The following is a 13,740-nucleotide window of genomic DNA, read 5'->3' as shown; positions in this document are numbered from 1 at the left end:
ATCAATCCCTCCATGTCCTTTCCTAGTAGATCCTAATGTCTGTATTTCAGGAAATGCATATAAATTAATATCCAATTTTATAATATTTTAAGATAGCATATGAACTTGGGAAAATATGGCTTAATTTTCAGTGAACACTATAGCTCTATTGGTGCTCCAACTGTAATAGCATTTATGTAACCCTAATCTACACAGGTTGTTCTTGTTAGAAGGAGGCCACATACTTTACCTCAGATAATCTCCTTTAAGCAGACTGCAACTATTTTCGTGATATTTAAAACTTTCTAAAGGACTAGTCCAACTGGGATTTTGTGAATTTTTCTGTATGTTTTTTTTAAAGACTTGTATTTTATAGGAAAAAATCAGTATTTATCATGCTTGTCAAAGTAAGGGCTAAATATAAAATGCAGAGTAAAATTTGAAGCAATATTCAAAAGAGTACATAAAATTTTATAACTCATTAAGTGGTGGCTTTGTTGGAAATGATTGTAAATTCAACCTAGCACATCACTGAAATATAGCTAATGTATTAAATGTGTTCTAATTTTCTCAATTAGAGTGGATTGTTTTCTTATTTTATGAATTCTGGAATTGGAACTAATGTGCTACGGGAGCACATTTGTAGTTATCTTGACAAATAGGAGGTGATGTGATTTAATTACAGCTCGTTTTTATTTTGATATTAGCAAACAAATATTTTATCTAAAAAATTGTTGATGTCAAGCAAAAAATAGCTGAATAATATACATACTTATGTCTTCTTTTGAAAATTCATAAATGAGTTTTAACAAGAAAAAGAAACCTACAATAGGCATAAACGAATGTGGCTGTATATGTTATAAGGACAGTTTTAAACTAACACTGTCTCTAATTAACAGGAGACCAACAGAAGAATAGTACCTCCCCTTCATATTTTAATTGATTTAACTTTTCAGCAAAATCTCCAATTTCTGCCTCTACTGATCCTTGCTTGTCTATTCATGCTTTTTTCTTATCGTATTATTACCATTGTGTGGCAAACAGTAGTCAATAAAAGTTTGCTGCCTAAATAAATACACTGAGCTCCATACCTGTTGCAAATAGTTAAACTCCTATCAAGGTTCTCCTACATGCTGCAATGAATAAGAACAAGGGACACTGTAACATTATTGACCATTGAAGGAAAGCATCATTCACATCATTCACATATCTTCAATGAAGGTAAATTGAAATTTTATGGAAAGAGATTTTAGAGATAGATCGCCCATATGTGCTTTCTATATGTGCCTCTGTGCTTTGGCCTTTCACTCGCAGAGCCAGATATGGCCTGCCCTGTGTTCCAGAAGACTCCGTCCAGAGTTGATTAGACTCAGGGGTGGAACCCGAACCAAAGCAGGCTGACTGGATTCCTGGAAATGAGATTTTGGAATTGGGATATAAAAAATTTAGTTGTTTGTGAGGAACCAGAAAAGTGGGTAGACCAAGGAGCTGAGGCTGCCACCTAGGGAAAGAAATAGGATTAATCATCTGATAGCAGAGGAGTGAGTGGAGCCTGCAGTCTTCAGAGAGAAGAAGATGAAACAAGGCAGAGAAGCAGAGCATCCAGCCCTTGTAGCCCCAGGCAGAAGAGAGACAGAAATAATGAGTTTTCAGTTCCCAGAAAGCCCCACCAGTACTTCTGCTTTTAAATTTGGTGAAATTCTAATACATTTTTTTGGATAATCTCCCTCTCTTTCGTGTTAATGCATGACTGTTTTTTTTTCTTTTAAATAAAGTGAACCAAATTAAATATGCACATGGAAAAAAATGCAATGTGAACAGATTTTTTCAATAAATCGTCCTGGTTAAGTTAGATTGTCTAATTCAAGGTAAGATCTGAATACTGTGAAAATAAAACTGTATCGAATTCTGCTGCATCAGACTTTTTCAAGGCAGCCCTGAACACCATGCTCTTTTACAATCTCGGCACATTTGGAATTGTTTAGAGCATAGCCAACTCTTGTTTGGCAAGAATACAAGACAAGGACTTCCTGGGGGAACTTACTCTTGGAATGTGCTGCATCCGTTGTCTAAAGATACTGAGATCAGGGCGCCTGGGTGGCTCAGTGGGTTAAAGCCTCTGCCTTCGGTTCAGGTCATGATCCCAGGGTCCTGGGATCGAGCCCCACGTCGGGCTCTCTGCTCCGCAGGGAGCCTGCTTCCTCCTCTCTCTCTGCCTGCCTCTCTGCCTAGTTGTGATTTCTTTCTGTCAAATAAATAAAATATTAAAAAAAAAAAGATACTGAGATCTGTGAGTGAAATGTCACCAACACTAGTTTTGTCCTAATTCCTATCTAACCTCCGAGAAGAGCCTTAACTCCTGCAACACTGGATATCCCTTGACCTCCAGTCATCACACAGAAGTCATATTAGAAATAAAATGTGTATTTTTTAAAATTTCTACTCATGTTCCCTCCCAAGCACTTTGCAAACTTAATACTGTAGGAAGCCAGAACCAAGGTTTTATATACAATATGATATGCTATTTGATGGAAGGAAACTATATTCTACTTTGTCATACTTAAAGTGGTTTTCACTTTCCAGCTGTTCGTAAGGCCTCCCTTTCAAGAGAGCTACTCCCCATCTTTGTTCCCTGAGTCTGTAGCAGATCCCTAAGAAGGTAAACCGTAACTCAGCTAACTATGCAGGAGGCTCCCACATCGTGCACAAACACAGGCTGAAATCAGGAATGTATGGGTTTCATTGTGACCATAAGTCTGAGGAAATTGTTTTAAATCTGTGTTTCCTGATTTGATTGCCCCAAATTTTACACTGCTGAGCACAAGTGTCTGGAGAACAATTGCATGCATTTATCATCTCCATTTAAAAACTATTAGGTATCTTAGAAACATCTGAACCCTTTCACTGAAAAATGCTATGCAAGGTATGGCCCAGGGCGATGATGTGCTAATACATAATTATTCTGCTGAAATTCATGCTGAAAAACAATACCCAGCTTTGAGGAACTGAGATTTATTCTTATTTCCAATCTCACAGTCTTTGCTTTTGTGTAAAACTTCATCAACTGAAGTGTGCAATTGCACAACACATTTTGAGCATTTTATAAATTCCAAACTGGGGGTTGGGGGTGGGGGGAAGCAACTTCACAGGACCAAGGTCAAAGCTTTAGTTAGGATAGAGCATAGACTTTTAAGTTAGCAGTTGCTAGAGAAGTCCGGGTCTGCAATGCTACCAATGTGGATTTGAAAAAGACCAGTGGAAGTCACTGAGAAATATTCAGAAAAATTTACTTTTCAATTATGCTTTCCTTTATAATTTTCATAAAATTGGATAATGATTAGGTTATCTTTCTGAATCCAAGTTTTCCTTGCTTCCGGTTTTTCTTTCTTCCAATTATTCAAAAGGAATGCATCTGTTTATTAAAACAAAAGCAATCTAACAACTATAACATCTTCCAGGCCATAACATACCTCCAAGAGAGGCAGATACGGGTTCTGAGAGGAGCCAGTTCAAATTCAAATCCCGGAATTTCTAGGCCCTGAAGTCCCTAAGGATCAGGGCAAAAGACTTTAAACCTTTTGAACTTTTTTGGAGGGCCCCAGAATACATAAGTATTGATTTCACCAAAGACCAAAACAGCCGGTGGTTTTGCAAAATCCAGGAAAAGATGGGCCAGTATCTGCAAGTAACAGGTGCATTTCCTTTGAATCTAATAAACAACAACAGCACTCCAGAAATCTCTACTATTGATACATGATGTGAATAAAACAAGGCCTTCTCTCTTTAAATGTGTGTGCATGTGTGTGTGTGTGTAGGTGGGTAGGTAGGTGAAAACCCAAATAAACATGGCGTATATATGTTAGGAGGTAATAAATTTTTCTTTGTAGAATTTCTTTATATATGTTAGGAGGTAATAAATTTTTCTTTGTAGGAATTCTTCATATAGAGGAACAAAGAAGGTAAAGGGATAGGTTGTGATGGGTGGTTTTTAGACAACACTGCTAGTGGAAACTTTAGGAGGGACTCTGGGCGGGAGTGAGCTGGAGTGAGCATGTGAGATGCGCACCATTTGGAGGAAGAGCGATCTAGGACAAAACCATTAAAATAAAGGGGAATCGTTCAAAAGAGGTTCTATGCAAATTATTGCAAGTGAACTGTTAGGAAATACTTTTTCCAGATCTAGAAAACAAAAACAAATTTGAGGTCCTGGGGCCCATCATCTGGCAGTGGAAATAGCATAGGAATAATTGTTTTTCCTTCAAAATGGAAAAAAAAACCAAAAACCACCCACAGTTATTTCAATCAATTTTATTACTTTTGGGATAGTATAAGCAATAAAAGAGAAGCTTGAGTTTGAAAAAAAGGGGCATTTGAGTGCAGTCTAATCTTGATCTTGTAATGATTTTTTATTGAGAAAACTTTTTTTAAATGTATCCGTTGTCCTTGAATACAATGCAAATGTTCTTAATTTATGTGTGGGAAAAGCCAGGTTTTTGTTTTTGTTTTTCTCATTTATTTGATCTGATATTCCATATGTATTTGTTTAGTGGAGTTGCCATAACTAAGTACCACATTCTGAGTGGTTTAAACAATAGAAATGCATTCACTTTAGTTCTGGAAGCCAGAAGTTCAAGGCCAAGGTATAGGTAAGGTTGGTTTTTCTAAGGATCTTTCTCCTTGGCTTATAGATGGTCATCTTTTCCCCACATCTCCTATGAGTTTCCCTCTGTGAGCGCCTGTGTCCTAATCTCTTCTTGTGAGGACTCCAGTCATATTGCTGTAGGGCCCACCCGAATGACCTCATTTAATCTTAATTATCTCTTTGAAGACCTAAATTCCAAATACAGTCATAATCTGAGGTATCCATGTTAAGATTTCATCCTATAAACTCAGCAGGAGGGGGGGCACAACTCAGCCAGTATTTTTTCCTGTATGTATTTTCATCTGCAAATTCAAAATTTGTTTAGGTCTAGAAAGTATTCTCAAATTATACAAGAATATCAACTTCAATATTTCTAATACACATTTTTGTATTATTATGCATATATTTGTGTATGCAATTCTTCCCTGTCTTTTGAAATCTAAACTATTCACAGGAATAGAAAACATCTTGTAATGGTTTCGTGTTGTTGATATTATTTAGCTCAGGACGGTGGCCCCTGTATGTTCTGTGTATATGGTATGTACACAAATACATACATGGGTTTTTAAGCATACACATATGTATATACATATGTGTTATAAATGCTTGTAAGCTGTACTAGACAACAAAAGGGCTAAAAAAAAATCGTATTTCATGAGCAGATTGCAAAGTATTGTTCTATTCTTGGTCCTGGTGTACTCTTCAAAATCTCATTCTCTCCCAGTATTGCAGACGGTATATTTGGAAAAAACTTCTGTATCAGCAAAATTAATTGTGTTCCACCATTCAAGAAGAAAACAAGCATTATTTCTTTTTAACCATCTTCTATTTAGACATTGATTCTCTTTACCTAGAAAACCTTCTTTCTAATTAAAACTTTAAAAGAAACCATAAGGGAAATCATAACCATGGTAGGAAACATGAAAAGAGAACTCTGCAGGTTGGGGTCAATTTTAACCACGTATCTCAGTAACTATTCCTTGTAGTCACAGATCTCTGTGTAAAACTGTCTCTCCCTCTCCCTCTGAAAATTTCACCCACCCCCGGATTTGAGCTTTGTCTACATTGTGTTTTGTATAGGTCAGATTATATGCTTTAAAATTATCTTACCAGCAAAAAACATTATGCGATAAAGTCTTTGAATTATTGCACGTCCCCTGGCTCAGTTATTTTGTTAAAATACTTACAGAATTGTTTTAGAAATAATTATCCAGATACCTTTAAGCTAAAATGGGAAAAAATGATTATTGGAAAAAAGTTGAAGAAATACAAGGAAAAGACAGCCGCTTGCAGGACAAGACATGGAGACAAATCTTTGGGATAAAGATAAAATATGGGCTATTTCATCTCCAGCCTTTGCCCCAGGCACTATCTGTCAAGGTAGGGAGAGGTTACGGCAATCGGCAAGAGAAAGTCCCCAATTCTCCTTTCTTTTTCTACTTCAGATTTCTTGAACATTAAGCCACGGACATACCAGAACCCTACAGTGACTGAATTTCAGAAACTTGGAATGCCTGTGAAGTCTTTTCTTATCAGGGGACAAATACAGGGTCAGCAGGTTCCTGCTGCAAATTTTCAAGGGAAAGAAACCCAAATATTTTATGCTATTAAAAATCTATCACTTTTTAACCTTTCACTTTTGGTGTAATTTGGTGAGACCACACGTAATTTGATTTGATTGTGACAGAGTGAAAAATTGCATTTTTTTTTTAAGATTTTATTTATTTATTTGACAGAGAGAGAGAGATCACAAGTAGGCAGAGAGGCAGGCAGAGAGAGAGGAGGAAGCAGGCTCCCTGCGGAGCAGAGAGCCCGATGCGGATGCGGGGCTCGATCTCAGGACCCTGAGATCATGACCTGAGCCGAAGGCAGCGGCTTAATCCACTGAGCCACCCAGGCACCCAGAAAAATTGTATTTTTTTATCTTCCTTTGTTGTTAAAGACATTGTTGCTTGTTTGAGGGAGATGGGAGCGAAGCTGAGGTAGGGAGGAAGGGCGGGGTTGAGGCATGGAGAGCTAAATTTGCCAGACTGAGAGCCCCGTACTCTGCTCCACAGCACTCTTACCCCCGTTTCACTTCTGTTGTCTGCACGAGAGATCTGTTGTGCAGTGACCGGAGGTTACACGACTAACCACTCATTAATTCACAACTCTCGTCCTCAAATTGTCTTTCATACTTTATCCTTCGCACATGGTCATTATTATTTCAAGAGCTAATGATGCTATAAAAAATATCTACGGCTTGCAAAGAGCACTATCTAAATGAAACAGTCACAAACAGCTGTGCAGTATTATAATGTCAGAGCAGGCTCAGCATTTGAGGAGGCGAGAAGAGACACTGCATGATTTTTGATGTTTTATTACATACGGACGCGTTCTTCTGAGGCTCCGTAGCAGTTATTTCCAAACCTAGTCTTTCCCCATGGTGAGATGAGAATCAGGCTGGGTGAGTGATTGTTTTGTTTGGGTTGTTACAGACCTTCTCTAAGTCAGAAAAATGGATGTGATGACCTCAGGAAATTCCTTCAGGTCTTATTGTCCTAGGAAATCAAATATATTGCAAGCAGCCAAACCCATAGCAAAATATCAGTGTTGTAAATATACACATTTTCTATACACACCGTGTTCACGTTGTTTTGTATAAGGAAATACCAGATTGTTAGCCAATCTAACTTTCTCAGAACATAAAATGTCCTATTTTGCTAGCGTGTACATCTTAGATTCATGCATTCGACAAGTGTGGAAATACCAATGATTTTTTTTTTTTCAAAATTAAAGAAGTCGTATACTCTTTTATATACAGCTAAATGCCATCCTCCATTTTTCCCCTAGAGGACAATAAACAGCGACACACTTACCTGATGCTGATCACACTGTTTACACACGGCAGATGCCAGCGTAGTTTTATAAACTGGAAGATAAGAATTAAAATGCGTCACCACATGTTAGAAACATTGCAAGGCCATCCTGCTAAAATAAAATCTAGTATTTTAACGAACCATATGCTACATTCGAGTAAAATAAAAGTATGCTTAAACAAAGAAAAGCATTTATTTGCTTTATTTCTTATTAAGGGGTTTAGGTAACTATTTTTTATAACCTTTGCCTGCTCACTGAGAGCAAAGAGATGAATCTAGAACTCTCAACACACATCTATAATGCTTCCCTCCTTGTCCAGTCTAAATCCTTTTTCCTGAGTTCTCTGCTTATTTTCCTTCATCTTTATGGCAGCATTCTCTCGCAAAGAGAAAAAAAGAGTTTCAAGAATCATTTTTCTTTTAACTTGGGATCAATGGGAAATTAGCCAACGTAGCAGACCTCCCTGTCTCTCTCTCTCTGTGTGCATGTGTATTTGTCTATCTTTCTCTCTTTCTCTCTCTCTTTCACCTAATAAGGGTCTAATGTCAAAGGGATTTCTCACCTACATTTTCCAAGATGTGTGACAATCTGCATACAGTATTTGAAATGCCTATAATGTGCACTATCAAAATATACGAAATGGGAATGCGTTTTCCAAATCCAGAAATACGTAGTAGAAGGAGCTCAGGAACTAATGATAACAATAAAAATTAAAATCCCTTTTGTAGTCTGAGGTCCGATTTGAGGCCTGCGATCTGCAGCAGGTGGGTGCATGGAGTGTACAGCCATGGTGTGGGAGATGGTTGGAGGAAACAGGGTTAAGCTTTCTGCTTGCTACCCCACTTTCGTTGGTCTGCCTGTAAGAAAAGACAGCAGCAACAGCTCAAACAACTCAGAGTTGGTAAATACCATTGCAGACAGACAGCAGCTGCCAGACCCTTTCTCTTCCACCTAGAGGTCCTCCAAATGTCGAGTCGTCAGCATTATCATTTACAAAAACGGTCTCCTCCACGTCTTTCCTGTCCCTAAGACACTAAGTTGGAACACCCTCTTATGAGGACTTCCCTTCTTCCTGGGATCTTCATTCCTTAAGTACTGTTTGAACTCAGTCTTTTTTATGTCTTAAAATGGTTTTTATTTTTTCAAAATAGAAATACTTTTTCAATTTATCTGTACCTCTCCCCCAGCCAGTTATTCTTGACTATCTATAGCAGGCTAAAAATGCCCCCCCGACCTGCCGCCACGCCAAAAGAAAATCCTCCACATCCAAATCCCCAAACCAGTGACTGTGTTACCTTATATGGCAAAAATTACTCTGCACGTATGATTATATTAAGGATCCTGAGATGTGGTGATTGCCATGGGTTATATGGGCAGACACTATAATTGCTATGATCTTCTAGGAGAAGGCAATGTGGTCACAGAAATAGTGACCGGAGTGATGTAGCCAAAAATGAATGCAGCCACCAGGAGCCAGAAGAGACAAGGAATGGAATCTTGCCTGCAGCCTTCAGAAGAAACAAACCTGACTGACCCCTTGACTTTCCCCAAATCAATGAATGACCTCTGCCCTCCAGAATCGTGAGAGAATCTACCTGTATTATTTTAAGCCACCAAGTCTCTGGCAAATTGTCACAGCAGCATTTTAAAATAATATGCTATCTTTGGAGGTCTGTATGATTTGGGGGAAAGAGCAAAACACTCACACCAACTCATAATGCCAATTACCCATCACATCAAATGACACATGGGATCCCCTTTGGTCGAGTGATAGGAGATAGGGGATGACGGCAGAGACCAACAATTATCAGCAAATACACATGTCAGAAAGGGTAGATGCCCATCCTTACTGACATCCTAAGCAAATAAGTCTGAACATGATCAGGGAATTCTGGAGAAATTCCCAGAGGTTCCAGTTGGGTTATATGCATACAAATTTAGTAGAAACTCAAAGACCAAATGGTACCATAATCATCAAGTCCTTAAGAGTGAAAAGAGATCTAGCAAACATATGCTCTCAGAAGGACAGGGGCTAAACTCTGAAGAAAAGATAATGCACATTTATTTGAGCGTTAGTTAAAGGAAAGAAAAGGACCTAATGCAAGGGTTGGGTGAAGATTTACGGGAAAATAGAATATGTGTCTAAGATTGGAAGGTAATAGAAATGGCTCAGTGAGAAGACAAAGCATAGCTCATTCCAGCCAGGCAAAACTAAACCTTTGATGCCAGAAAAAATAATCCATCTCTTTATGAATGGACACAAGTGAAGATTACTCTAAAATAATATACAGTTGTCATAAGAAATGAAAAGATGAAAATAAAGTGAATGAGGTTTAAAGGACAATAAAATGACCAAAAAAATTGAAAAGTTTAATCTAATACTGTATTTGAAACTTTAAAACAGACAAATAAAAAGACAGTGAGGAAAAAATTTCAAAAATAATATTTAGAAAAAAACACAATATGAAATAAGACGTAAGCCATTTTAGGAATTGTAAATATATATTAAATTTTAAAATATGTAAATATTATAAATAAAAATATATATAATGTATTATATATATGTGTATATATATCCACACACACATATATATATATATATATATAAAATTGGATTCCAAAAGAAAAAAAAAAGCAGAAGACACTTGACTAAAAATGATACTGTCCATCCCATCCTACCTCTGCCAACATGTTACTTTTTACGAATTTACTACCCCAACCCAAATTGTTTAGAAGTCCTTGCTAATTATAGCTTCTGTTTTTTTTTTCTTTCTATCAATTCCTCTCAGATTTATTGTCTCTTTGTCTAAAAAAATATAAAAGCTGCCTGACTTGATCATTTCTTCAGATCTCCATTCCATTATCGGGCCTTCATGCACATAATAAAAATGATTTTTTCTCCTGTTAATCCATCTCATGTAAATTTAATTCTTAGCCTACCTTGGGGTAAAGAAGAGCTTTTCCTCCCTTCAACAGCAACATTTATATACTCAACACTTTAAGATCATTAAGAGGGAAAACGTGAGTTAACCTTCATTCAGTTATATTAACTTCAAGTTAAGGCCACGGGAAAATAGTTATGGAGATGAACAGACTCAGGAATATTTTTTCCCTTGATATTTCCAAGAACACCTATCAGGGAATAAGTCCTGCTCACTAATATAATATACTAGTAAGCCAGTCCTCATAACCATATAAAGTTTTATGTATTATCATAAAGTTGTAATTTAATAGTATTGGAATGAAATAGAATGTGATTCCATGTTTGTAACTGCAGGGTTCTAGGCTTGTCTCTGAAAAGTAGCTCTGCAGCATGAACATAACAATTCGTTTTAGTTAACTCATTTCTATTTTCCCTTTTTTTGTAACACTAGAAAGGATGATAAACGAGGGGTGCCTCTAAGACAGCTGAAATAAATAATACAATTTAGAATCTGTAGTTGCTTTTGGCTTCATCCAACTTCCATTCCTGACCCTTACACCTTTTCTTTTTCTTTTTTAAAGATTTATTTATTTTAGAGAGATAGTGTGTGTACAGGAATGGGGGAAAGAGCAGGGGGAGAGAGAGTAGGGAAGCAGATCCCTGCTGAGATATAGGACTCGATCCCAAGACCTTGAGTTTGTGACCTGAGCCAAAACTAAGAGCTGGACACTTAACTGACCAAGCCACCCTGATGCCCAAATCCTTACACCTTTTCTATTTGCAGACAACCCTCTTCCTCTGGTTTCATCATTAGTACATTCATTAGTCCATGATCTATGAGGATATTTACATCACATTCCTACTTGATGTCCCCTTAGAGGTACTTTCCAACCAACTAAATTACTCCTAAACTGTAATGATAGGACAACATGTTTCAGTGTGTTTTATGAATCTAGACTTGAGTTGTCCAATAAAATAAGCTTTATCTGCAAGTAACTTCAAATTTTGATTAAAACTAAAGAACATGGGGTGCCTGGGTGGCTCAGTGGGTTAAAGCCTCTGACTTTGGCTCAGATCCTGATCCCAGGGTCCTGGGATCGAGCCCCACCTCGGGCTCTCCGCTTAGCAGGGAGCCTGCTTCTTCCTCTCTCTCTGCCTGCTTCTCTGCCTACTTGTGATCTCTGTCTATCAAATAAAATCTTTAAAAAAAAAAAAAAAACTAAAGAACATTAAAATTCAGTTGCTCAGTCATACCGGTTACATTTCAAATATTGAATAGCCACTTGTGATGAGTGGCTACCCTTTTGGGTCTTGGAAAACAGAGATAAGGAACACTTCAATCACTGGAGAAATATCTGTTAATGTTACTCTAGATTCACAATAGTCTCTTTGGAAGTAAGGTCCATTTAATAAAATATATTTGGAAGATGTGTATTTCATTATTCTATTAGAAACCTGTAAGATGTATTTTTAAAAATTTTTAGTCATTTTAAATCCTGTATTTCCCAGATTAAATGAATCAGAAATTCATTTTCACTTCCTGTGTAGACTCAGGGAAAATGGATGTTCCATGAAATACACGTTGAGGGAACATGATAGGGCAATTTGAGAAATGATTTAGGGGCACCTGTGTGGCTTAGTTGGTTAAATATCTGAACCTTGATTTTGGCTCAGGTCATGATCTCAGGGTGATAAGGCTTAGTCCCACATTGGGGCTCAGCTAGGGGTCTACTTGAGATTATCTCTCTCCTTCTCTGTCTGCCCCCCAAACCTCTGCTTGCACGTGTTCTTTCTCTCTCTCTCTCTTTCTCTCTCTCAATAAATAAGTGACTTGAATCATGTGTGATGAGTTTATTGTATATAAAGGGACTTGGCTTATAAACATAAATTTAATAATTTTTTAAACTTTTCCCAATATATGTTCTGCAGTACCTATGTAGATTAATGGAAACTCTGTGCTTAATTAAAAGCTAATTCAAAAATGCAAGTCCTCTCTTTTTTTGTTTTTCATGGGATAATTTTTTTTTAATTTTGCATTTTAATTTGTACATAAAAGTGAAGGCTTTTTGGTTATTAAAGTTACTAAAGTTAGTTTTGGTATGCATTGATATTAACTTTGGCTGAGGTTCTAGTAGTACAGTACTTTTAAAAGTGGTCTACAAACAAAGGAATTATTTAAAAGGGCACTTACGGGGCGCCTGGGTGGCTCAGTGGGTTAAGCCGCTGCCTTCGGCTCAGGTCATGATCTCAGGGTCCTGGGATCGAGCCCCGCATCGGGCTCTCTGCTCGGCAGGGAGCCTGCTTCCCTCTCTCTCTCTCTCTCTCTCTGCCTGCCTCTCTGTTTACTTGTGATCTCTCTCTGTCAAATAAATAAATAAAATATTAAAAAATAAAAATAAAAAAATAAAAAAAAATATGCACAGAGCGAATATGTTAAATTCCCATAATTTGGGTTGAATAGAAATTTATTATCCAATATATTATCACTGAAGCTTGGAGGTGGTTGGGGTTATGCTTTATTCCTCTTAAACATTAATATTTAATTAACATATTTGTAGGACTGCTTTTAGTTATTACATTGGCTGAGGATTTGGTTGTGAAAAACTGCTAATTGTTTTATCATTTTGATCAGTAATTTCTTCTCTCTCGGTTCTTCAATATGATCTCATTCTTGGGCCATCTTAAGCTGGCCACCATTAAAAGAGAGTTTTCAAACATGTATCTACAGTTACAGCATTAGTGAGTGATGGAATCAGGATGTAGGCATGCTTATTCTGAAATATATTCTATTGTTTGCTTTATTTATGTCTTAATACTGGATTTAAGATTATAATGATACTATGGCAAATGAATTTTATATATTAGAAAGAAAAGACACATAGAACATTTGTAAAAACAAGGGCAAGGGCAGAACCAAACGGAGCAAAGAGAAGTTTTCGTTCTGATGGAGAGAGGAAATGTCAACCCCTCCTTGTTGAGGTTAGCATTTCAGGAGACATAGTAAGACAGTCTGTAAATGCATATGCAAAACCAGTCCTTTTGTGGATAAACAAAGCCTGTCAGAAATCAGAAGACAGTAAATCATAGCTGAAGTTTGCCCTTTCTGGCTGATGTAAGAGTCCTTGTGAATAGCGAACAGTTTAAAAATAGAAGAAGAAATAAGAAATATACAGAATATTTTAACCTTTTTCACAGGAAAAAAGTTATCTATGATAAGAACTTCGCCTTCACTATCGATCTTCACCTATAGAAATGAAGATGGTGTAAAACTAAGTTAAATTGAACATATGCAGTGAATGCAACCAAGTATGAGACTATGTATAAAAGACACATGCAC

The 13,740-nt window shown here is 37.1% G+C and overlaps 1 non-coding gene across 1 annotated transcript; it reads left to right on the top strand.

Moving 5' to 3' along the window:
• The first annotated feature begins 11,434 nt into the window (after window positions 1-11,434).
• TRNAQ-UUG lies at window positions 11,435-11,519 on the top strand. The gene has a single exon. It is a non-coding gene; the product is annotated as a tRNA-Gln (tRNA).
• The last annotated feature ends 2,221 nt before the right edge of the window (window positions 11,520-13,740 follow it).

This window comes from Meles meles, chromosome 17 (genome assembly GCF_922984935.1).
Source record: "Meles meles chromosome 17, mMelMel3.1 paternal haplotype, whole genome shotgun sequence".
Taxonomy (NCBI): Eukaryota; Metazoa; Chordata; class Mammalia; order Carnivora; family Mustelidae; genus Meles; species Meles meles.
Note: the sequence above shows the minus strand (reverse complement) of the source record. Positions and strands in the feature narration are given on the sequence as shown.